Source organism: Lycorma delicatula, chromosome 5 (genome assembly GCF_047948215.1).
Source record: "Lycorma delicatula isolate Av1 chromosome 5, ASM4794821v1, whole genome shotgun sequence".
Lineage (NCBI taxonomy): Eukaryota > Metazoa > Arthropoda > Insecta > Hemiptera > Fulgoridae > Lycorma > Lycorma delicatula.
Window position 1 is genome coordinate 121,078,234 of NC_134459.1, and position 27,778 is coordinate 121,106,011.

The following is a 27,778-nucleotide window of genomic DNA, read 5'->3' on the forward strand; positions in this document are numbered from 1 at the left end:
TACTGTTGATTCTGTGGATGAAGAAAGTCCATGTTTTTTGCAAACATCTGAATTTTATAGGCCTCGTTCCAGTTGTTGGATAATTTGGACTTTATCACTCACGGACAGTTGTTTCCTTTTGACGCCCGACATCGTTCATTACAAATTATCCGTTTTTAATAAAGTACACTTTTTTAAAAAAACATTTTAGGAAGAAAAACTAAATTGAAAACGCATTCACTGACGCGACTACAGAATTACTCTACTGTATTTGGCTGCTGGGTATCCGATTGATCACTTTAACGCTATGCTGTTTGTTTAACTGATTTTATGGTACATTACTGTATTTTTAAACTGAAAATTATGATTACTGAATTTATCAGTGGTGGTAGAACAGGTAAAGTATATCTTTAACCACGCCACTCTTCAGACTTTCCCTTAAATCGTTTAAAATATGGTACAGAGTTAGATGAAACTGTTTGGGCGGTTTTGACGAATCATTTATTTCGCCCCATTCTTTCCTGGAATTTTGCAAACAGAAAAATTCGAGTAATTAAAATACCTACCAGCCTTTGTAATACTGCAATGGAACTTGTACAGTACGTACTGTTCAACGTCCTGTTACAAACATTTTGTTCACCCTTCAGACCTGACCTGACCAATCCTAAGATAAAATATCACAATCTTTACGTATAAATCCTAAATGTATATTTCGTTAATGAAGAAAATGAATTTCCCTTGCGTTGAGATTATTTGGTTGTTATTTAACTTTTTTTTAATTACAGCATTTGAAAAAATGAAAATGCTCGTAAAAACCACGTTTACGATGCGTTGATACCTTGCTAAAAGGAAATTAATTTGTCATTAATGAGATAGAAAACTAAACAAATTTGTGCTTGTTACAACCAATTTCTCGTTAGTGAGATCGTTATTTGCGGGTTCTAGTGTATTTTTTTATGATAGCCTCTTTTCTCCCTTTACAACCATTTCAACCTCTATGAAAAAACCTCCTCTAAGCAACGAAGCGGGGTGATCTAAGCACAACTAGAAGGGCGATAGATTATGCACACCATAAATATCGCGAACTGCACATTACTAGCTGTAACCAATTTTATATTTTAGTAATAAATTTTTATGATTTGTAAACGTTGTTGAGACGTGTAGCGTTCCATGACGATTTGTCATAAATATCTGAAAACAAATGAAGCTTAAACAATAAAAAAATAATAATAATAATAAATCAGCCTATTTGAAAGACAACTATTTTTTTGTCTATTATGTGATGTTTTTAATACGTATTAATTGCAATATTTTGTGTTCAGGAAATAAAATAAAATGTAGATATGTTAAAAAAATAATGAAATTTAATTTTTAACGACAGAAAACTAAAAATGGTTTTACAAATTACATTAAAAATGTTATACAGGTTGAATATAGGGAAATTTTATTATAATTTGATTTTAGGAAAATAAACTGTTGGAATTGTCGAACCCATCAGTGGAACTGTTTTGAACGGAACGATGTTTTATGGTTAAAAAACTACAAAAATATTTATTAAAGAAGATAATACCAATTTTTTACTTTTTTCCTGTAAATGACAAGTTACATTTAATTATAGTTTTAATGACTACATCAATAAAAAAAAAAAACTTGTGAGATCGAAGCTCACAAATTACTAAACAAGACTGGAATGTAAAACGGGAGATTATTTGAAAAAAATATTTTAATATTATCTTAATTATTAAGAAAGTTTTATAAATACAAAAAACAACGTTTTAGGATTCTTAAACGCATTATTACAGCAATTCCATTCTGTATATAGGTAATAGGAGTTGGAATGAAAGTATTCTTTGAAATTTGATCGAACAAACAGGTGCATCAGCTTTAATTGTCAGAGCGAATGGAAAGCAACGCAAAATTGCAGTTAGCTCTCCTTCCCCTCCTCGCCCGCCAAAACACCCGGAAGGCATACAATAAAATTTAGAAAAAAAGATTTTTTTACATATGTTATGTAACATTTCATCTGTACGATATTATAAAAATTGAGTTTTATTTTATTTACTAAAGAAAATAGTTAAGTACTTGAGAACCAAAACATGCTTGGCTTATAAGCACTTTATTCATATAATGTTACATTTATTTAAAATTATTTATAAATGACTTGTTGAAAATTGGTGGTTAACTGAATATGAGCTAAATATGGTTTTATTATTATTATTATTTTTTTTATTAAATAGTGAAAAAACTTCCCAAACGTGTTAATTTACTTCCAGAGCTTCCAGAAGATCTTTTTGGAGTAATTTGCAATGCTTTCAGTGGTGTTAAAAAAGAAGTTGTTGTAATAATAACATGTCTTAAAGATATTAGGACATTCTTTTATTGTGTAGAATACCAACATTTTTGTGACGTTCTGTTTGACAATTTTCACGATCGAACAGTAAGAAATTGCGTATAATTTTTTAAGTTCTGATGAGTTTGTGTATTTATTAAGACTAACATTTATATGTTCAAATAACTTGGTTGATTGAATTAATTTAAATCAATAACTGATTTCTTTTGTTTATATATATATATATATATATATATATATATATATATATATTTGTTTTTGGCATATGGTTGAACAAGATCAGCCCGGGGATGGACTCCCTTCTCCGGGTGAGGTTTTCACTCCGGTTGGGAATAGAAGATCCGGTGGGGATAGGCCCTTCGGGTTATTGCCCATGAGGTTGAGTCAGAGAGTTGTGAAAGTGTCAGTCTTGTGGAAATGGCGGTCGAGGAGAACAGACGCGCGGAGCGGCTACTTAGTAAATCTCGAGAAAGGAAGAAGGGAGAGGCATCGATCCAGCGGCAGTCGAGGGCTGCGGGTATGCCGATTTCAGTCTGTGGAGGTGATGTTGGTACCAAGCCGTTTGAGGGAGATGTTCAGCCTCCTGCAGCGGACTCTCGTGCTGTTGTGGATGTTGAACCGAAATTTTTGAAGCCGACCGGGAAAGGAGGCGGGCTGTGTCTTTCTGCCCCGGCTACGTAGGAAAAAGAGAAATCAAAGGAATGCTACTGCATTCCTTTGATTTCTTTTTCTACTGAGGAAAAGGAAATTCTACTGGATTTCCTTCTCCTCATGAGAGGAGGCCTGGGATCTGAATCAGGAGTATGCCTCCACGACGGGAGGGCTCAACGAGGAGCGCGTGACGAGTGATGTGACTTCTGATTCTGGCAAGCGGAGGTGGTATCTAGCTAATAAAAGGCTAAACATCTCCGTTATGTTACACAGCTTAGTTCTCTAGTTAGCCAACATGTAGATACGAATGCAGAGATTAGGGAGTGTTCCCATAATACGGATGGTATTGCTAGAATAGTGGAACTATTCCGAGACGTGATGGGGAATACATCTGAGGAGCCAACAAGAGTACAGTCGACTCGGGTGGACGTAGTGGATGAAGCCAGCAAACGTATTTCATTGTTTCTGATGTGGCCTCTCAAACGACGGATGGAGTACTTCTGCGATAAAAGAGTGAAGGCAATTGAGAGTGGGGTAGTTGACAGAGAATTGCTCGGTTGATCATTCAGAGATGGCCAGAGGAAGTATTTATGTCCACTCTCGTAGTGAAGAATGTCAGTGGAGCTGATGGTTCTTCTAATATTATAAAAGATTACAGTTATCATTTAACGCCCTCACAGACTACTACGGTAACGGCATAATATGAATAGAAATCCGGATAAAACTTAAAGCAATGACCAAGACCTTCCAGGGTTGGTAGCAACTATGTAATTAAGTCCTTAGATCTTAATAATATTAAAGATTTTTCACATTTTATCATGAGTACTACAAATTTTAATTTGCTATAATTTTTTTGTTAAATTTATAATGCATTCTATTTATAGATTAATTTATTTTCTTATGAATATTCCAAAAATCTTTTGATATCCCATGCAACTTTCTGAATTTTGGGCTCTTAGGCAGCCGCGTACCTTGTTCGTGGCCGACCAAACATCTAAAACGTATTTTTGTATGTCATAGTTTAAAATAAGACAAATAAGATTTTACGCTAGTTAATTTCATACTATAACTTCTGTAAAATCTATTCGGAGATTATTGCGTGATGCGAACAAGTACAAAAGTCAAGTATAAAATAAGACTCTTTTGTAATTTGCCTAAATTTTTGAAGGAATGCAAAGATATATAATAATAGTAGTTTTATTTTCATCTTTTACAATGTACATATTTCTTACAAAATTACGTTGAAACTTTCTCACAAACTTAAAATAAAATAAACACACTAACATTGACATAAATAAAATATACACGGATATTACCCAACATATACTTGATATATTACGATTTTTAGATCGTAAAATAATGAGAACTAGATACTTTTAGGAAATCCTACATGGAAGTGTTTTTTAACTTTATAACTTAACAAATGTGAAAATTAAAATTATTAAATAATTAAATTGTTTACGTATATTATTATTATGCAACTTTTCGAAAGAGAGAAAAAAGTAGAAACAATAGTGATGTAAAATGAATCATGGTGTGGAGTAGGATGATTTGGACTTCTAAATAACATATATTTAGTTACTTCATTCATTTTAATGAACTTGACTTTATTATAATTATCTTATATTAACTTAAACTACTTATGCTTAAATAATTACTTTGTTTGTATTCAAAATATATCTTATTTATACTTATAATACATTAAATTCTTCAATAAATAAGCTTACTTTTGAAGTTTCGATATAATCCTCTTATATATATACACACATATATATAATGTAATTCTTAATATTAGTTTAACAAAACCTTTTCATAATGTACAATTTATATTAACTAATAATATATTAATTGCAATTAATTTCTACTAACCATTTTATGTAGATAAAATAAAATAATTTAGAAAACAAGATATTTTTAAAATTATCATTTAGGTCCTTAAAGAAGAGACTAATTCTATTAACGCTAGAATTCCTAATACAAAAAACGGGGTGATGTTACATAAGTACGAGTAATGAAAGGTTATTATTTTTAACTTTTCTTCAAGATTTCCTTTAACGATCATTTTTTTAATCATGTTATTTCCGTAACAAAATTTGAAGGACATTTTTTAAAAGTAATTTTTATATATCTATTTACATTGAGAAAACTCAATAAATTTATTACATTTAAGAGTACCACACCTGGACCTAATGGGTTCCTCTGATAAATTTCACTCTGTCGGAATGGAGCTATTATTTACGTGCGACTGAGTGTACGTGAAAGAAGTTGATAAATCCGAGAGGAAAGGTGAATTTCAGGTCGGTGGTGTTGTTGTTGTTGTAGCAGTAGTAGAATGTGCTGTGTTGTTACGCAGCGAGAGGAGAACAGTGCTCCACTCCCTTATTGTAGAGCAGCAGGGAGTATTGATCGCGCGGTGCGCTAGGAGCAACAGAGAGCGCCCATATGTCGCTAAGCTGTTGTTGGTCAACGTCCTAATGAAGCAATGTATACTCCCTCATTACTATCTGTCATAAAACAACGCCAAATCGGATTCTGATTACATTTTATACCGTTTTATGCAAGAATTTTTAGAATAAGAAAAAAGACAAAAAAATGTTTTAAAACATATATGTAACAAGCTGCAGAAGAAGAAAATTTGATTTTTACATGCATACTTTCAGTTAATTCTTTTTCTTTATTCCTTAATTAACAAAATTTTAACCAAAGAACTAATTTAAGAAAAAAAAGCTTTTCTTTAAACCAAGCACAATCTTATAAACTTTTAAGCATTGGCATATACATACAGTACCCTGAGTACTCTATAATAGTACTCTGAGTTTCTAGAATAATAAAAAATTTTTAACAAAATATAGTGGAGGTAAATTAAATTTTTCGTACACTTTTTGTCTACACTCTCTTATCCTCAATCTACTCTTTTAACGAAAAATGGATTTGATCATCTATGCCATAAAATTTAAAGATTGTTTACTGCCGCAGTACTGATATGCTTTATATAGCCACTGATTTTATTACAGGTGAAAGTCATATCTGTTTTTCGGTGGATAACTTCTGCTCTACGTATAACTTATTGTTCGTATAATTACAAATTTAAAGTAATATTAATATTGTAAACACATTTACAACTGCGCTCGAAGGATTTTATAGCCTTAAACACCAAGTAAAGGTTGATTTATAAATAAAATCTGAAATGCATAAAAAAATTATGTTTATAACGTTAGAATTTTTTATCACCAAAAAACTATGATTTGACTATCATTATATTAAATCAGTGGTTACGTAAAGCCTAGGCAGTACTGGCACATTGTACTACTTTTAGATTTTCGTCATAGCGTCAACTTCCCCCAAAAAAAATAATAGTTTAAGATTAAATTTTTTAAACGATATAGCTGAGTTGCGATTAGTATACTTAAAACTTTAATATTTGAGAATAGCGTAAGAAAATCTTTGTGTATTAGCAAAATAGAGGGTTACAAGTTTCTGGTTTACTATAAAAACAAAACTAAATAATTATATAACATAATAGAAATTAAAACTAATAATAAAAATATTCGAAACTTAGTAATAATAAAATACTATTGTGAATAAATACATGAACACTGAATCACAAAATACTACTTTTTATAAATGGATTTCAATTTAAATAACTTTAGTTAAAAAAAAAAAAAAGAAAAAAGGTAGTTCCTTGCAGCTTACTTTATATTACTGGTTCACTCCTTATTACTTAGACCTAAATAACCATTTCAGAGTTATTGGTTAAAAGTTTTTAACACCTGTGAATTTAACCGATAAGGACATAAACAACCACTGGTGTGTATACACACACACACACGAGATCAACGACTGAAAAGCTTTTCCTAAAGTGCAATGAACTCTGTACTATAAGAGATGACTTTACCTTATAAATGAAAAACTTTACCTTACAAGTGAGCAGATATACACACAAACATTCGGATATACCTTGGCGCGCGCGCATAGATAATCTAATAAAACTTCAATCTTAATATTACAAACTTAAATAAAAATCATTCTTGTACAATATTGATTAAAGAAATAAAAATGCAAATGTCATTCTATAGACAATTTTAATTTAAAATAAAAAGTTTAATACGATTATTAATAGTTTTTTTAAAAACAGATTTACGAACATTTTTAAGTTTATGAATATATACTAGTAGTTATAAAAAACAGATAAATGTTATTCAGTTTTTACCATCAATCTTCATATCTTCACTACTTTATAAACATATATATACTTTTTTGTAATCTGATGTAAATCTTACTTACGTTTAATTATGTTATTCCTATTACTGTAAAACAACTCTGCCAGAAATTAAAATTAATCTGTGATTAATAAACAAAACGTTTTCTCGTATACTTCTTTAAAGCCAAACATTAAATTTAGGCCTATATGTAGGATTATTATATAAGACTTTTTCCTCTAAACGAAATAAATGCACTGTTATATTATGTTACGTTACATAACCAAATTTATATGACAAAGATGTTTTAGCTTTATTAAGATTATAACAGAAATTGTTAAGTTCCTGATGTTGGAATTTTAATCGAAAAGCGCTTGAACGTATATATAAAAGAATTTTTGGTAAATGGGTTCTTTAATTATTAATTATATAATCATACCAACGAGCCATGTTTGACAAAATTATTAATAATATACTTAATCTTCTTAAAAAAAAAAGGATAATTTATATATTGGAAAGATAGACGATTAATTAAAATTAATATTTGAAAAATAATACAAGAATACGCTGTGTAAGATGAAAGATGAAGAATAGTTAGATCTTGGTAGATGTTTACAATAGTTGTTTTTCCCCATTACTTTTATGTGGAAAAGAAGATGAAGAAATGGTGGTAAGAGAAACGGGTGTAAACATCAAAGGAAGAAAAAGCAACATATATGAGGTTCGTAAATGAAAAAAAAAGTTTATTATTGACAAATTGTGAAATAAAACTAGGATAAACTTTTATAAAATAAAGAAAAGAGAATTTTTTCTTAAATCTAAAGAAAACGAAACTGATAAGCTTGAAAATTTAATCAGATCAATACGTCTAAGTTTCAAGAAAAGTTAGAACAAATTTTTATCTGGTTCTAATATTACATTGTGAGCAAGTATTACTCGTATATTAAATAAAGAAAACATAAAAAATAGATAGAAATAAGGAAATATAGATAAGAAGAATGATATTCAATTGGCTGGACATAATAAGCGTAAGGAGTTGGAAAGGATATAAGATCAATCTTACTAAATACAGGAATAGTTATTAGCGTGGCAGTGAACTGAAGAAAGAAAATTCGTTGAGACGTAGAAAGAATAGTGTAAGGAAATCTCACAAGGGAAGAAGTTCAAAGGTTCCTCAATATGAAGAGATAAGTTTAAAGTAGAGATCGCGGAGCGAATAAACAAGCGAATGAAAAGCAACTAATTTTCATGGCAGAAAACTGAAGAAGAGAAATTCTAATATTTTGTGAAGGTTACAGATGAATAATGAATTAAATATATATAAAATTTCATGGAAAAGAATTTTAATCGATCTTTACAAAATTATACCAGTATGAAAAAGTAAATCAGTTATAACTTTATATCATTACAAGAAGTTATGCCACATTATTACAATAATGAATATTTTATTTAATAAAATATACAAAGTTTTTTTTTATTTATTACAAATACTAATGTAATTAAAATCACTTTTTCACTGTTTACGATAGAATTTTTTTAATGAAATATCAAATAACTAATCAAATCGTATATTATTTAAAGCTGAAATTAGATTAATTATATATTTTAAACATTTTCAATAGCAGGAAATTATTATTGTTATGAATACTATTATAACTTACTGATAATCAACAAATATTAAGCTATTGTAGTTATGATCAAACAATGACATATATTGTATGCAATTCATATGTATTCCCTTTAATATGAGTATTATATTTAGTTTCAGTCTATAAAATCACTGGCTTCTCGATTTCACTCTCCAATTAAAAAAAAGCAAAGCAGCTTTTAATTTTTTTTAATTTTTATTAATGATAAAGTTAAAAAAAAGTTTAAGTTTAATAAATTAAATTAATAATGTAACTAAAAAATATTTTTTATTAGAAAAAACAACTTCAAATTAATGGTATACATATCTACATAATTAAAAATGTAAATTATTGTTTGTTCACAATCTTAAATCTCCGAAAGCTCTTCAGCGATTGCTTTGAAGTTTTGATACAACGTTGCATTTGAATACGCGCGTGTTTTTATATAGCTACTATTTATATATCTAAGATATCACACCTATGACAGGTAAAAACATGCTTTTTTTGAAAAACAGCGCTATCTGTTGGACGTAAAAGCAACACACGCTATACTAAATATTTTATGATTCCATTTCAGTGATTTCGATATGTGTGTCCGCTATAGATTAAAAAACTAATGGACCGATCTTCGCCCAGGGAAAAGGGAAAATTCAAAAAAGGTAAAAAGGGAAGACGAGTAAAATGGAAAAAATAAAAAAAAAAAAGGGGAAAAAGAAATAAGGGAAGAGAAATGGGAGAAGGAAAGGGAATGGGATGGGAAACGGGGAACAGGGGAAAGGGAAATTGGAAAATGGGGAAAGGAAAGGGGATGTGGTAAACATGAAAATGGGAAAAGTAAAATGGGGTAAAAAGAAAAAGGGGAAAAGGGAGAAAGAGTAAAAGGGAGAAACGGTAAAAGGGAAAGGTAAAATTTTGTGAAGTTCGGTAATGTTTATTTTGTTAATTTTTATCAAACTTTCAATTGTGTTCATTTAACCTATATATATATATTGTGTGTGTGTATATATATATATATATATATTAAAAAAAATTCGGAGAAAAAATTCCAGTCGATGTTTACAAAATTATATCAGTATGAAGAATACATAAAAAATTCCAGTCGATGTTTACAAAATTATATCAGTATGAAGAATACATAAAAAATTCGTTGATTTTGGAATAATCTAATTCAAAGACAGTTGTAGAGATGGCACGAATATTAAATCTAATTTTAAACTATTTTTAATTTTTTTTTTTTTCAAACCGGATTGTTTTAAGTGACAAGGAAATATCTAATTGATTCAAATAATTTTTTCCACGTTTATTTTTTTAACAAATAACAACTTGTGTTCGTTAAAAAAGAGTTAAAAGATAATTTTTCCTTTCTTTTAATTTTTCTTCACTTATTTTGAACTATTTTAAAAATAATTTTCAATATTAATCTCCTTACGACAAAATCGCTCCTTTTTTCTTCTCTCCATTTAAATAGTCTTTGCTTTTTTTAAATAGCCTTTTAATAATATTTACATAAAACAACAAAACAACTTTTCGTTGCTAACTGGTGATTTTTGTTTCCCAGTTTAGGCTCTTAAGGAAACAAACAGGAACTTCGTATCTACACTCAAGTAACAAAAGTTGCAATCTTTCATCTTTTTATTCCAAACTTGAGTTAAGGGTCTCAACAAAGTGTTTGACCTTTAACAATATTTTATCAATATTTCTAGGTGTTTTATTTTTATTTTTTAAATAACACTTTAGGCTGTCCATCAAACCATTCAAGATGAAAACAAAACGACAACGATAATAATATTACATAAACAACAGTCTTACATAATTTTAAGTAACATGAAAAGGAAACATTCATTTTGAGTATGACTAAATCATTAAGATAGAAGATAATGTAGTGCATTAAAGTATTTGAATGCCTCCAAGAAAAACGACTTATTATCAGAGCATATAATAGATGGACAGCTTCAAAATTTTATTCAGATATCTATTTCAGATGGAAAATGATTGTTATATTGTAATAAGCCAAGAATTCATCGTTCAGACGCAAGGTACAAACAATAAGTATTAGAATCATAGTGGTGACTTATCACATTTAGACTCTTGATTATGTGATTATAATCATGTCGTAAGATATCTTATTAAAAATAATCTACTGCCAGATTCCTCAGGAATGCAAAAATTTTCTAGGATTCAATTAACTAAACTGACAAATCTTTTCTCCACTTAAACAGCATTTTGCTCATCAGTTTGTTACATCCTCTTTCCACAGAAACAAAAAGTCTAATGCAGCTAAGTATATGTACCCTGTTACACATAATTTATTATCTATTTCATGTTTATATCTACATAATAACGAGAAACTTACTGGAAAATTTTGGGAAACATGAAATAATAAAAGATTTCTTCAATATTTCTCTATTGGATACACGCCTTTAATTGTAGAAAAATTACAATGTAATTCAGAAAAACTACAATACTTTTCACAAAATATTATTCAATAGATATCCACTTTCATGGAAAAAAATGTATGGATGGAATAACCGATTAGAAAATTTAGCAGATCCAAAAAAAAACATTTGATATAAATAACTTTAAAATTCTATAAGGCTATCTTTCACGTTAAAAGTTGAATTTTTTCGTTGTTTTTTTTTATAATAGAATCATATTTTATCATTTATTTATTCTTATTAATTTTTTATCATTAACTTATATATAATTTATTTGAGTAACTGTAGATTCTTTTTCTTATACTAAAATAATTATCTTTCGTTTTTAATATTTTTACATTTCAATTTGATCTTCTATGCATAAAAACAAAAAAAAATATAAGTAGAAAAAAATATTCGTGTTTTATACTAGAAAAAAATAAATTACAAATATTTAAGATACGACGAAATAAAAAAAGGATATAAATATATTGCATTATTAAAAATATTTTTTTTGTTATTATATTTTTTTTTTTGTTATTTGTATTTTTATTTATTATAAAATATAAATATTAAATTTTTTGAAACCTAATTTTTTACGACAAAAGACGCACACAAAAAATAAAAAAAAATGATAAAACATAAAAAGATAGTTTGAAATATAGGAATGGTATAAATATTTCTATTAGGTTCATTAGTTTTGTCTTTTTAGTGATTATGCATTTACTACGACAAATGATGAAAATAATAATAAAGGATGTATATGTATATATATTTTTTATGATTCATAATCATAACACTTTTAATGAATACCTTGTTGAATGAATATTAAGCAATTAAGTAATTTTAATAAAAAAATATATATACATACATGAGGATTCTATCAACGTCTATTGGAATTTTTAAAATTATTCCCAGTATTACGCGTTCAATTGAGATAGGTATTGTACTTTAATAATAATTATAAATCAGGCCACCGTTCTTGGGTTACATGTAAAATAATTAGAAAGTGCTTTCCTTTGCAGATAAAAAAAGAAGTAATTCCGAAAAGTTTGTTAAATGGTCCTCTAAATAATTCTGATACAATTCGTGGAAAGTTGTCAAATACGAAAAACAATTTTTAATGTACAATGTAATATTCTGAATATACTTTTTCAACATTGATATTTTAAAACTATTTTGCTACTATCCACAAACATAGTAACATAGTTACTATCCACAAACATAGTTAAAAATTATGGATTTCTAATTAATTACAGATAATTACATGTAATAAAACTGTAATTAGATTCTTAAAACAATAGTTAGTCGCAATATTGTGCTCCATTTTATCCAACATAAATACTACTTCCATTATATTCTACGCAAATATGTACAAAAAGCGAATATTTAAGATAAAATATGTTACTATCCATTAATGGGATGTATTTCTTTCGTCTCGAAATAAAATTTACATCTGTTACAATGTCAAAGAAACCATAAGTAAATATGACCTCTTACAATCAATCACATGCAGAGAGGCTTCCATCAAAGCTCCTCTAAAATTACATACTAATACATCTGTCACTTTAAAGGATTCTTTTAAAGTAGAGCATTTAAGTATAACATGAGTCATTGTGATTTTATTAAATATCAAACAAATGTAGATAATCTAAAATAATCAGCGTTAACTATAAAATAACATTTAAAAAATTCCTAATTGTAAATTCGTGTGTGACAGAAAATTTAGTATTTCTATTTATTAAAGCCTCCTCTATGAATCATGAGACCTTGTCGTTGGTGAGGGGGCTTGAGTGCTCAGGGATAGAGTAGCTGGACCGAAGGTGCAAACATATCGGAGAGGTATCTGTTGAGAGCCAGACTAAGGAATGATTCCTGAAAGAGGGCAGCAGCTCTTTCAGTAGTTGTTAGGGGCATTAGTCACAATGACTTAAACGACCATATCAACATCACTCAGTCCTCTGAGTACTGCGCAGCTGAAAGCAATGGAAAACTGTTTTCTTTTTTTCCAAGAAAATGTGGCTCTCTGCATTTTCAAAAGCAATAATGGAGGCGCCTTCCTTGGTAAAATATTCCGGAGGTAAAATAGTCCCCCGTTCGGATCTCCGGGTGGGGACTACTAAGGAAGGGGTCACCAGAAAAGTAAAAAATAACATTCTACGAGTCGGAGCGTGGAATGTTAGAAGCTTAAAAAAGGTTGGTAGGCTAGAAAATTTAAAAAGGGAAATGGATAAGGTAAACGTGGATATAGTAGGAATTAGTGAGGTTCGGTGGGAAGAGGAAGGCGACTTTTGGACAGGTGACTTTAGAGTAATTAACTCAGCGTCAAATAATGGGCAGGCAGGAGTAGGTTTCGTGATGAACAAGAAGATAGGGAGGAGAGTGGAGTATTTCAAGACGCATAGCGATAGAGTCATTGTAATAAGGATAAAATCAAAACCTAAACCGACAACGATTGTTAACGTCTATATGCCTACAAGCGCCCATGATGATGATGAGGTAGAATGTGTATACGAAGAGATTGATGAAGCAATTAAACATGTAAAAGGAGATGAAAATTTAATAATAGTTGGAGATTGGAATGCAAGCATTGGAAAAGGCAAGGAAGGAAATGTAGTGGGTGAATACGGGCTGGGCAAAAAGAATGAAAGAGGGGACCGACTTATAGAGTTTTGCACGAAGTATAATTTAGTAATTGCCAACACCCAATTTAAAAATCATAATAGAAGAATATACACTTGGAAAAAGCCAGGCGATACTGCAAGGTATCAGATAGATTATATCATGCTTAAGCAAAGATTTAGAAATCAACTCGTTGACTGCAAAACTTACCCTGGAGCAGACATTGATAGCGACCATAATTTGGTGATAATGAAATGTAGATTGGGGTTTAAAAACCTGAAGAAAAGGTGTCAGATGAATCGGTGGAATTTAGAGAAGCTTGAGGAAGAGGAGGTAAAGAAGATTTTTGAGGAAGACATCGCAAGAGGTCTGAGTAAAAAAGATAAGGTAGAAAATGTAGAAGAAGAATGGGAGAATGTTAAAAAGGAAATTCTTAAATCAACAGAAGCAAACTTAGGCGGAATAAAGAGAACTGGTAGAAAACCTTGGGTTTCAGACGATATATTGCAGCTGATGGATGAACGTAGAAAATATAAGAATGCTAGTGATGAAGAAAGAAAAAGGAACTATCGGCAATTAAGAAATGCTATAAACAGGAAGTGCAAACTGGCGAAAGAAGAGTGGATTAAAGAAAAGTGTTCAGAAGTGGAAAGAGAAATGAACATTGGTAAAATAGACGGAGCATACAGGAAAGTTAAGGAAAATTTTAGGGTACATAAATTAAAATCTAATAATGTGTTAAACAAAGATGGTACACCAATATATAATACGAAAGGTAAAGTCGATAGATGGGTGGAATATATTGAAAAGTTATACGGAGAAAATGAATTAGAAAATGGTGTTATAGAGGAAGAAGAGGAAGTTGAGGAGGATGAAATGGGAGAAACAATACTGAGATCTGAATTTAAGAGAGCATTAAAAGATTTAAATGGCAGAAAGGCTCCTGGAATAGACGTAATACCTGTAGAATTACTGCGCAGTGCAGGTGAGGAAGCGATTGATAGATTTTACAAACTGGTGTGTAATATTTATGAAAAAGGGGAATTTCCGTCAGACTTCAAAAAAAGTGTTATAATAATGATACCAAAGAAAGCAGGGGCAGATAAATGTGAAGAATACAGAACAATTAGTTTAACTAGTCATGCATCAAAAATCATAACAAGAATTCTATACAGAAGAATTGAGAGGAGAATGGAGGAAGTGTTAGGAGAAGACCAATTTGGTTTCAGGAAAAGTATAGGGACAAGGGAAGCAATTTTAGGCCTCAGATTAATAGTAGAAGGAAGATTAAAGAAAAACAAACCAACATAATTGGCGTTTATAGATCTAGAAAAGGCATTCGATAACGTAGACTGGAATAAAATGTTCAGCATTTAAAAAAAATTAGGGTTCAAATACAGAGATAGAAGAACAATTGCTAACATGTACAGGAACCAAACAGCAACAGTAACAATTGAAGAACATAAGAAAGAAGCCCTAATAAGAAAGGGAGTCCGACAAGGATGTTCCCTATCACCGTTACTTTTTAATCTTTACATGGAACTAGCAGTTAATGATGTTAAAGAACAATTTAGATTCGGAGTAACAGTACAATGTGAAAAGATAAAGATGCTACGGTTTGCTGGTGATATAGTAATTCTAGCCGAGAGTAAAAAGGATTTAGAAGAAACAATGAATGGCATAGATGAAGTCCTACGCAAGAACTATCGCATGAAAATAAACAAGAACAAAACAAAAGTAATGAAATGTAGTAGAAATAACAAAGATGGACCACTGAATGTGAAAATAGGAGGAGAAAAGATTATGGAGGAAGAAGAATTTTGTTATTTGAGAAGTAGAATTACTAAAGATGGACGAAGCAGGAGGGATATAAAATGCCGAAAAGCACAAGCTAAACGAGCCATCAGTAAGAAATATAATTTGTTTACATTAAAAAGTAATTTAAATGTCAGGAAAAGATTTTTGAAAGTGTATGTTTGGAGTGTCGCTTTAAATGGAAGTGAAACTTGGACAATCGGAGTATCTGAGAAGAAAAAATTAGAAGCTTTTGAAATGTGGTGCTATAGGAAATGTTAAAAATCAGATGGGTGGATAAAGTGACAAATGAAGAGGTATTGCGGCAAATAGATGAAGAAAGAAGCATTTGGAAAAATATAGTTAAAAGAAGAGACAGACTTATAGGCCACATACTAAGGCATCCTGGAATAGTCGCTTTAATATTGGAAGGACAGGTAGAAGGGAAAAATTGTGTAGGCAGGCCAAGTTTGGAATATGTAAAACAAATTGTTAGGGATGTAGGATGTAGGAGGCATACCGAAATGAAACGACTAGCACTAGATAGGGATTCTTCGAGAGCTGCATCAAACCAGTCAAATGACTGAAGACAAAAAAAAAAAAATTATTAAAGTAAAATTTAATGCTTTTGTTACATTTAACTACATTATTAATTCATAATTAATCATTTTTACTTTATTCCTATGTTGAATTGAACTTAACATTATACAACTCAACAAATAAATGAAATAGCTTGGTCACGTCACCTATTGTTATTACGATTAAGATATATATAATCTTAACGTTGTTTTTTTTTGTTTTGTTTTCAATGAGTTGGAGGAACTCCATTTAGGGACAAAGTGTCAGAATGTGCTAATAGGTTCCGCAAGCTATTGTTAAGAGTGGGTATGTGTGCCTGCGCCCTACCGACTAAACCTCATATCTCACCGATCCTCACCCTCCCGAGGTCGGTCCAGCAATTAAGCATTACTCAACCCCAGGTGGTTCCTTCGAGCTCAGAGATTTAGGAATTCCTGTGCCTCATCACCGACGCCCACCTTCGCAAACGTGGACGAATGCAGAGGGCTGTCCTTCACCCCCTCGCTCTACGGTCCTTTTCTTTACCTGATGCGTTGTTCTTCCTCATCACAAGATTTGGTTGACAGCACCTGTGAGAATCAGATTGACTTGGTTGAATCCACTTGTCAGCAGTCGAACTAGTCCGCGAACCGCACCACACACGCTGGTCTGCTTCCTTGTGTTGTATCATCCTCACAACGTAACCCTCTACTAAGTCCCATTCATTTTTTCCAGTAACAATTTAATTCCCTTCCACGCCTGAATCTGCACCTAGGACAGACGAAAAATTTATGTCTAGACGTATCCTCTTCCGTGCAGTATACGCACCGGGGGGAGTCCCTGATCCCAAACCGGTAGAAGTAGGCACCAAAATTGCCATGCCCGGACAAGAATTGTGACGTGAAAGCCTATCTCTCCGTATCCTCTACCGAGCCATGGTTCCAATCTGGGGATCAGCTTCTTAGTCCATTCAGCTTTGTCTGTGCTTTTCCACTCAGCCTGCAACTCCTGAATAATTAATTCATTGGCCCCATTCTTAGTCATTCCGTCATAACTCCTAGTCAACCAGTAGACTCTTTAAGTAAACGAGAAGCTGAGTCCTTCTCGTTTACTTACTAGGACCTCAGCCGCTTCCCTGGAGATCGTCCTGTACGCTGCAGTAATCTTAATCGTGACCTGCCCTTGAAAGACGCTAAATTTCCAACATTATTTTTCTTCTCTAGGGCCTCCGACTAGGCGGGAATGGCATAAAACAGGACCGACTTTTGCTAACGAAGCGTTTTCGGATTTATGTTTACATGAATCTTCTTTATTTTCATCAGTAAAACATATTGCAGCACAAGTACAGTAGAACGTTTGTTACATTCGTCTTGAATCGCACGTGTACAACGATTTGAAAAAAGTAAAATGATTGACAGTATTTTCTTCAATTAAAAATAAAAATATTTGGAATTATCAATTGGGTATCAGATAAACTTCCTTTAATAGTGAATTTCAAGTATACTCGTACATATGCTGTAACATGCCGTAACATTTTTATGCATGAAAATGCGTAATAACACTTAAAAGACTGCTTTATTTATTAAAAACAAATATTAAAAATTAGTTTAAATATGTTATCTAAGATCGTTTATTAAGTAAATAAGTATATAAATAAATAATATGAGGAGCTTGCATAAAATGAAGTGAATCAATAACGAATTTGATTTTGAAAAACAGTCCAAAATTGGTTTTAAAGGAAATAACCTCTCATGTTAAAAATAAACTTTATTAATTTGGTTATGATACTGAATTTACAATACCTACCTACATTATTCATGTTCATTAAAAAAATATTTATTTTTTCTTTTTTATAATTTTTTTTTTGTTATCTTTTCCACGTAGTCATAACTTATCTTAAATACAATTGCAATTTAAAGAAACTTTAGACTTTATAAATAATATATTTGTAAAAATTATTTACAATTTTCAAATAAAAGAAACCCTATTTAAGAAAGTGGGCGGTACCTTTCTACATTTTGTTACATAAAAAATCTATATACTCTTTTTAAATTGGTAAACAAACAATTTAAAATATGAAAATAGTATACGTTCAAAAACCATGTACAAAAAAGATTAAAAAATCATTTAGAACTAGATGATTTTTCGACAATAGTAATCAGTAAATTCCGAGAAATTATCAAAAGGCCTAACACTATATAAATAAAAGAAAATAATGATAAAAATAAAAATTTTAATAAACACGACAAAGAGGTATTTATATGAATATTAGCCGGTCAGAACTCCACCCTACGGACCCCCGTGACCCAAGTCGGGTCAAGTCAGTCCCAGAGCCAACCCAAGGCTTCCCAGGGCCGGATCCCCGGGCCATGGGGCCGCAGAGCTCGCTCAGACGGGGCTCCATTCCCCGTCTAGGAGCCTCACAGTGTTCGTAAGGATAATACTAATAAATAAAAATTAAAGTATTCAGGCTTTATAGAAGCTTTAAAAGGAAATTAAATTACAAAAGAAAAAGTAGTAGTAATTATGATAACTATAGTACTTAGTCCTTTGATGAGGAAAACTTCATAACATATTTCTGTTGCCATGGTGACACATATTAATTTAATTTTTCATTATTAATTATCAAATCTTTCTTCTTTAATAAATATATTTAATTTATAACGTGAACCCCAAGGTGATGATTGAGCCCGGTCTATAGCTTAAAACCTTCCCTGGGATAACACTAATATATCTTGTGGATTTCAAAGCAATCTGTTGGTTGATTCTAGCGTGATGCAAAATTTTACAAATAAACAGACAGACAAACAAACTTTCGCCTTTATATATGAGATTTAAAAAATAAATATAACTTTTTTTTTGGATTTGTTTCAAAAACCGTTTAACTATTTTTGTTAGTATTTCGAAATGACCGATTTATTTATTAATGACTGACTTTTTATAATTTTTACAGTGTTATCGTTAATTAAACCTAACTTTTGTTTGTTTTTTTATTCGTATTTTAAATCGCTATTACAATATATAGTAAATTTATATATGATTAAAATTTAATCCAATTTCAAAATATCGTGCGTTCAAAAATAGCTACTTTGATCTTAATTTTAAAAAGTAGCTGAAAAATGATAAAGTTATCTATTTGATATTTTTAGGATGATTTTAGTTAAGAGTTAATGATGCGAATAGAATAAAATATTTTAAACTTTACGAGAAATCCAATCGATTGAAATATATAATAAGAAGCGATTTATAAATTGTGTAAAAATTAATAGTTATAATAAGAGTAGAAGACGAATAAAGACGCTCTAATTCAGAAAGGGATGAGACATCAATGCAATAAATTTTTTTTTATTTTCAATTTTTGAGTGGAAGTAGTTAAGGAACTGAAGGAAAAGTTTGAAAGTAGATAGACAATTCAAGAAGAAAAATAAAGATGTTTATATTCGTTGAGGATATTTTTTAGTAATAAAATATCAATATCAAGGATGCTTATATGAATATGTTTATTAGAGAAAAAAATCAGTTTGAAAAAAATAAAATCAGGTAAAATGAATAGTCAGAGAATATAACGCAATTTAAACAGGACAAATTTTAACTGAAGCATTTTAAATATATTTTAATGAAATATATTTTAAATTTCAAGAAATTTTATTAATAGTTATTACTTTTTTAAAGAAATTATTATCAGAATACATACAATTAAAAAATTAGTAAACTACTAGTTATAGCTATTTAAAGAAATTAAATAGCTAATTTATAAATTTTTTTAATGTTATTTTTTAAATAACATTAAAAAAATTCTAATCTCTTTTAAAATATAAAATGCTTGAACATTTAATACCTTAACGTTCAAGTTAAAAAAAAAAAAAATAAATAATTGAATCGATTCTTTTTATACAAAATCTACCTAACAAATTTCAAGATTATAGATTGCTGGGTAAAACCAAATAGAGACTAATGCAAATGTATTTATGGAGTTATTTTTAATCAAAATTTAATACTTTCATGCTCAGCTGAGATCACAAAAAAGCCGGGTAATAGATAGCAACACTAATTGTTTATGTTATTATTGGACAATTTAAATGTGTTTAAAAATTAAAAAAAAAAAAGAATGACATTTGTTGCAGTACCTTGTAAAGAGACGAAATAGTTTGGTATATTAACTTGCACTAATAAACCTAGATTTGGTGAATTTACTGGTAGAAGGTAAAACCTGTAGAGGAAGGCATAGAATAAATAAAATAATTATAACAGATTATTTGAGCATGAAGAATATAGTAAAAATATTAAAGTTAAGAGATTAGCGGACAAGAAAACGAAATAGACAATAGCAACTAACCAGCCGGTGACTGATAACTCAAAAAAAGAAAATCAAAATTCACAAGACAATGTAAGTTTAGATTCATTTAAAAAATCCATACTTAATTTTTATCTTAAAAAATTGTTTTGTAGACGTTTTTACATTTCATTAAACTCTTCTCGATATATTGATTTGTACCTGCCAACTGTAATGGTTAAACAGTTTTTAATTAATTAGACGAAAGATACTAGTATTTTTAAAAATTTCGCAACTGACTCCATAGTTGTTCAATCACCATAAAAATAATTAATACTTACTCTTTTTAGATTCTATCCGAAGTTAAGTGTATAAAGTGATCTATTTTTAAACGAATGTCTGGAATATTTCTCACCATTTTTATCAGCTATTTGTGTTAACCGAACATTTGTTTTTTTTTTTAATTCTCTTTTATCCGTTTCTATAAATTGACTTTTTCTCTCTTTACTACAACTGGTTTCATAATAAAAAAATATTAATCTCAGAGATAGAAATTCTGACAGTTACTTCCTTATATTTATTTATTTCATAACCAAAAATAAAGATCCGAAAGATAATTTAAAACAAAATTTAATGGAGCTTTTTTATTTTGAAACAATGACATCTTATTTTATAGTAGTAATTGTTGTTTTTTTTTTTTTAATAGGTATTTGTTACATTTATTATTGTGTTTTTTATTGTTTTCTATATTGCTTCTACTCATTTATTTAAAAAAATAATAATTTCGAATAATATATTTACAGTAATAATTGAAGAAATTAAGAAAGAAGCCGTAATAAAAACGGGAGTCCGACAAGGATATTCCCTATCCCTGATACGTTTTAATCTTTACATAAAACTAGCAGTTAATGATGTTAAAGAACAATTTAGATTTGGAGTAACAGTAAAAGGTGAAAAGATAAAGATGCTACGATTTGCTGATGATGTAGTAATTTTAGCTGAGAGTAAAAAGGATTTAGAAGAAACAATGAATGGCATGGATGAAGTCCTACGCAAGAACTACCGCATGAAAATAAACAAGAACAAAACGAAAGTAATGAAATGTAGTAGAAATAACCAAGATGGACCACTGAATGTGAAAATAGGAGGAGAAAAGATTATGGAGATAGAAGAACTTTGTTATTTGGGAAGTTACTAAAAGATTACTAAATTACTAAAGATGGACGAAGTAGGAGCGATATAAAATGCCAAGTAGCATAGGCGAAACGAGCCTTCAGTCAGAAATATAATTTGTTTAAATCAAAAATTAATTTAAATGTCAGGAAAAGGTTTTTGAAAGTATATGTTTGGAGTGTCGCTTTAAATGGAAGTGAAACTTGGACGATCGGAGTATCTGAGAAGAAAAGATTAGAAGCTTTTGAAATGTGGTGCTATAGGAGAATGTTAAAAATCAGATGGGTGGATAAAGTGACAAAGGGAGGGGTGTTGCGGCAAATAGATGAAGAAAGAAGCATTTGGGAAAATGTAGCTAATTGAAGAGCAGACTCATAGGCCACATATTAAGGCATCCAGGAACAGTCGCTTTAATATTGGAGGGACAGGTAAAAGGAAAAAAAAAGTGTAGGCAGGCATCGTTTGGAATTTGTAAAACAAATTGTTAGGGATGTAGGATGTAGGAGGCATACCGAAATGAAACGACTAGCACTAGATAGGGATTCTTCGAGAGCTGCATCAAACCAGTCAAATGACTTAAGACAAAAAATAAAAAATAAATAATTTCGGTCAGCACTAAATTACATAAGTCTGTACGTTTAAATTTTCTACATGAGTCTGCGTTTTTGAGCTATCCTTGAAATGTAGCCCAAAATTATCCTTATATAAACAATTTTTTGTTTGTAATTTTTTTGCTGATTTTATTTCTTAAACTCGGAATCAGCTGATTTTAATCACACAGGATAATTTTATTTTAGCTACTTTCTTTCATTTTCAGTTCAGTGGTTTCTCCAGAACCACCGTAAAGTATTACTTCAGAGGATGAATGAGGATGATATGTATGAATGTAAATGAAGTGAAATCTTGTACAGCCTCAGGTCGACCATTCCTGAAATGTGTGGTTAATTGAAAACCAACCACCAAAGAACACCGTTATCCACGATCTAGTATTTTTTTATTTTTTTTTTAGCTAGGATTAGATATAAATTACCATCTCCGCCAATTTTCTAATGATTTTGTTGGAAGGATGAGTAACTCAGACTCACTTAATATGTCACTTTAACTTAACTTAAAATGTTTCATAAATAGACGTCAATTCAACCGCTGTAGGGACTCAATATTTCAAAGTATCTTCAAAGAAATTTAAAAAGATGCTTTTAAAAACCTTTTAAAAATTTTTCGGCACTGCATAATTACAGTTTCCTAGATACCGTTTATGTTAAAGCCCTTTTCATTAAAATCTATTATAAGTTAGTTATTACCATTTTCATTATAATAAAATAAGATTATTATTGGTGTTTTCCAATTTTTTTTATTTATTTACTGTGTAAATTTTCATTTTATTCACCCATACAAAACGGACGACTTAATCATTCCATTTTTCTACCTCGTTTTGAAAATCTTTTAACCAGTGGTTTTCTGATTATTCCCAATATTTGTAATAAAGCTAATTCATTTATTTGGAAATAAAAAGTGGTATATTCATTTTCATGAGGTGAATAATAAAATTTCAGAACTAATTATAAACAACCACTTTTTCGCTAGGAACGAACAGGATTAAAAAATGAAAACGTGGTGAAGTATTTTGCGTGTACGGGAGATGAATAGTAACTATCTTCTGAAAATGATTTACCTGCTATTGGTTTCCAAGTATTTTGCTCCTTAGTAGTTTAATTATAAATTCAAATTTATATAAATTTTTCAATAAAGAATGAATAAATCCAATAATATTTAAGATAAAAATCTTTGTGTTTAATTTATTTATAAACTGTCAAAATATACATATATTTTATTATGCGATATTTTTTTTATTATTCAGTAAGGTTAATTTATTATGTTATTTTTAAATATATATTTAATAATATACTTTTTAAAATAAGTTTCAAATAATTATGAAAAAATTCTTAACAAGATTTTTATTCTTTTTAATTTCTTTTTCATTGAAATTGTTAATGAGTATCATGAAATATTTATTAACAAAGCAATGAATGTTGAAAGAAAAGTATTTTTTAATTTTATTTAGCTGATAAGACCAAATATTAAAAAAAAATATACTGAAGTATTCAGAACTAAATTTTTATGTGGTAGTATCAAAAAGTAATTTATGAATCAGTATTAATTTTTAACAGTAACCCACCGGGTTAGTTTAGAGGTTAAATTCGTCATCACAAAATTAGCTAATTTTCGAAATCGAGAGTTCTAAGGTTCAAGCTCTTGTAAAGGCAATTGCTTTTATATAGATTCTATGAGTGCTGGATACCGGTCAATAAAACACACGTCTCAGAAGTGGTCGACCTGAGTCTGTTCCAGAATATATATTTACCGATGCATTTACACTTACATTGCAGCTACGTCAGACCTGCAATTACAAGGTCTGCACATTTGTGCAGACCTGCACAAATTACATTTGTCTGCACATACCCAGACCCGGCAACAGATGGAAAACTGGTAGGAGAACACAACTTAATCTACAAGAAAATAACATTAATTTATAACCGTACCATAACGAATACCTCCATTTACAGAAATTTTGCATTATTACGAAAAAAAAAAACAATAGGCTGTCTACAGTACTATCAGCCTAAATTAATAAATCAAATTTTAATTAATTTTCAAGTTGTAAACAAATTAAAATTACAAAGAATATTAAAACTATTATTTGCTTCTATCGGTTTGTCAGCGACATCTTATCAAGATACTAATTAAAATATATAAATAAAAAATAACAACGAAATTTTTCGTCTTAAGAATAAAAATAATGAAATATAAAATTGGTTTGTTCTACTTTCATACGAACATTTTTTTTCTCTTAAATTGCATTTGAGGCTACACACCGTATAAAATGTGCTACAATAAAGTGTTTAAGGAGTAAAACATAATACAATACCTTCCAAATAATATTAATTTCTTAACCGTAGATCATTACACCTAATGATAATAAATTAACTATACAACTATTAATAATAAATTTTGTTAGTTCACTGTTGTTCCCTAGTCACTGTTCTATTCTATTTATTACACAGTGTTTCATATTAAACACAACCCATCAATAAAATTCTATAATATTTAATTGATTACACTATTCTCCCACGATTAACTGAAATGGATTCGCTCAATATCTGACTATCGCGCTAATGCAGTAGACGACTATGCTATCCATAATAAAGCGATCGAAACGATCATTGGATTGTTTTTGAATTTGATATTTTCACAAGAGATGAACGTGTTTTTATTTATGAGTCGTACTTCAGTACACGATCGGTGATTACAATGCAAGAATCTTTTTGCTGTAAGTACCGAAATAATATTTTATTGCTCTTTTGGTAGAGGAAGATTGATACTGACACGATCAATATTATACTCTAATTCAACAACAGTTTTCATTAACGAAATTGTTTGGTGATTTCATTAACGAATTTTATGATAACTGATTGGTAGCTTATGGTCACCGCGAACTCCAAATTTCACACCATCAGATTTTTTTCTTTGGTGTTACCTGAAGAAAAAGAGTAGACCTACAAACCGTGAAGACTACAACTGAAGGACAAATTGAAGAAGGTGTATTAAATATCCATTCACAAAGTTTGAAAATAGTTGCATGAAACACAACGAAAAGAATGAAGGGTGTATTAAAAAAGATAACGGCCAATTTCAGTTTATTCTAAAATTTATGGAATTGTAAAATTTGATTAAAAAACAAATTTAATAACTTATTAGTTTTTATTTTTGGTATACCTAAAAGGCTGTGACAGAAGGGTTACGTTTTATATAGGACATTCTTATAATGCCACCTATTACATCACTGCACTGGACTATATTGAAATTTATTGTTTTCTTTAATCTATATACAGTACACATCTAATTTCATGAATTTCGAATAAAAACACATAATTAGCTCTAATTTTTATGAATCTGTAATAAAATGATTAATTCAATATTAGAACTAAACACATTATTATTGTTACTACGTAATTTTACAAGGACGACTGTATGATAGAGAAATGAATAAAGTTAATTAGATAATTGATTTTCATTTAAATACTCCATTAAATCAAAAATATTATTTTTTTAATTTTCAAAAATAATTTTACACTTGCTACTAAAACAACAATTACTTCCAATTACAGCAGTAACTGACCAATAATAATTACTAGATCTTACATTTCATATGTTAATCTAGAATAAAATAAAGTCAATCTTGATTTTTTTTTACCATTAAAATAAATGTTAAGTATCAACAAAAATATAATTCAATTGGTACGTAAAGTTTATAAATTCTGAAATAATGCAATTAACAAAAAATCCAATACCCAATATACGTAAAAAATAAGAATATTTTAAAACTAGTTAAAATAATTTATATCTACCAGAAAAATGGATTTTATCCTGATTATAGAATCGCTGATAAGGATGATTTGATGATGATGACAAATCCATTAAGTGAATAAATCAATTTACTTGTAAATTGTAAATAATGTATTTTCGTAATTGCGCGTCATTGCAGGGACAACAAAGAATAATTTAATACAGAATTCTGAAATATTACACTAATAAAAATAATAAAATTTAAATTCCAGTGGAGAAGGAAACTTTAATAGTATCTAACAGTCAAAAACATTTATGTTCATATGTATATATGGATTTGATTGGCTTGAGGCACGTTTATACGTATCCGTCAAACCCAGTTAATTGTTTGCTTTTCATTTAACATTGTTTTTCAGATTCAACCACAGTTATAATTAAATTGATATTTTTTGTGAAACAACGGTTCTGTTTAAAAATATTTATTAGAATTTTTATTTAATTCAAGCAATATATTTTACTTAATTTAAATTTGATGTGACTAAGCTTTGAACGTTAATTTAATGTTTAACAATAATAATTAAAAAAAGTTATCATTATTAATAATAATAACATTATTTATTACTTTAAACTTATACAAGTAATTATTTTTAAATCAATAAATTAATTAAGTTCAGATTATTAAATAATTTGGTTGGTTATTAAAATTCAAAATTAATAATAATAAGCTTATTCAGTTTAATAATAGCCCACAGAGGGCACTACAAGATAAATCAAATTTTCTTATTTCAACTTTCGTGAGGGCATTAGATGAATCGAAAGGGAAATGAAAAGTAAGTATTATCGACGATGCGTATGAACGTAAAACTTTTCCAACTGTCTATCTTGGATTATAACATCGGTTTGATAACTGGATATCCTTGGAGCGATCCAAAAAATTTATCCTGTGATCGATGATAAAATCCACAATCTTAAAATTTATTAAAAAAATTTTACTTTTTTAATCTGTTCTTTTTTACTCGTGAATTAATTCAAGGCTACAAAATGGTTTATTTAGATATGTTTCTTTCATGTGGGCAAAATACACAATTATAAGAATAGATATATGTAATATAGCTACTTAATGAGAAAAAAATATTTGAACTAGTTTGAACAAAGAAAAGACAAAATCAAACAAAAAACTGACTGAATTTTAAAATAATTAAAGTGTTAAGGCTACAATTTATTAATAGTACTTGTAACGTAAAATATCGGATATGTTTTAGTATATTTTACAATTACTTTTTTAAATTTAATTATGAAAAACTATTACGAATTACTTAGTATTCCTATACGTTTTCAAAACTACGTTTCAGGTAAATCCAGATGTAAAAATTTACACAGATCTTTAAGAAATAAGATAAGATTGGTATTCGATTTCTTTCTATTATTTTCTATTCTTAATTAATATTTCAATTACAACATATTTGATACATCATGTAACCTTAGTTATTTGACTTAAGACTATAGATGACTTATAGATTAGTTACACCATAAAGTTTATCCTTTTGCATTAATAATCCTTCCATTAATAAACTTACTAAACTGAATATTTTTAACACTCTAGTTTCTTTCTAGTAAGTAGATTATTCTTCAATTTTATTCTGGTCAATTTTTATACAGGAATTAAGTGTAAAAATGTTCAACAAACCTCCATCTTGTGGAAGATTTATAATAAAAAAAATTTTATTCTATTACAGTCAACTAGATATAATTGTTTTTTTAAGGACTTGGAAGCTTGGAAATTGATGGCTATT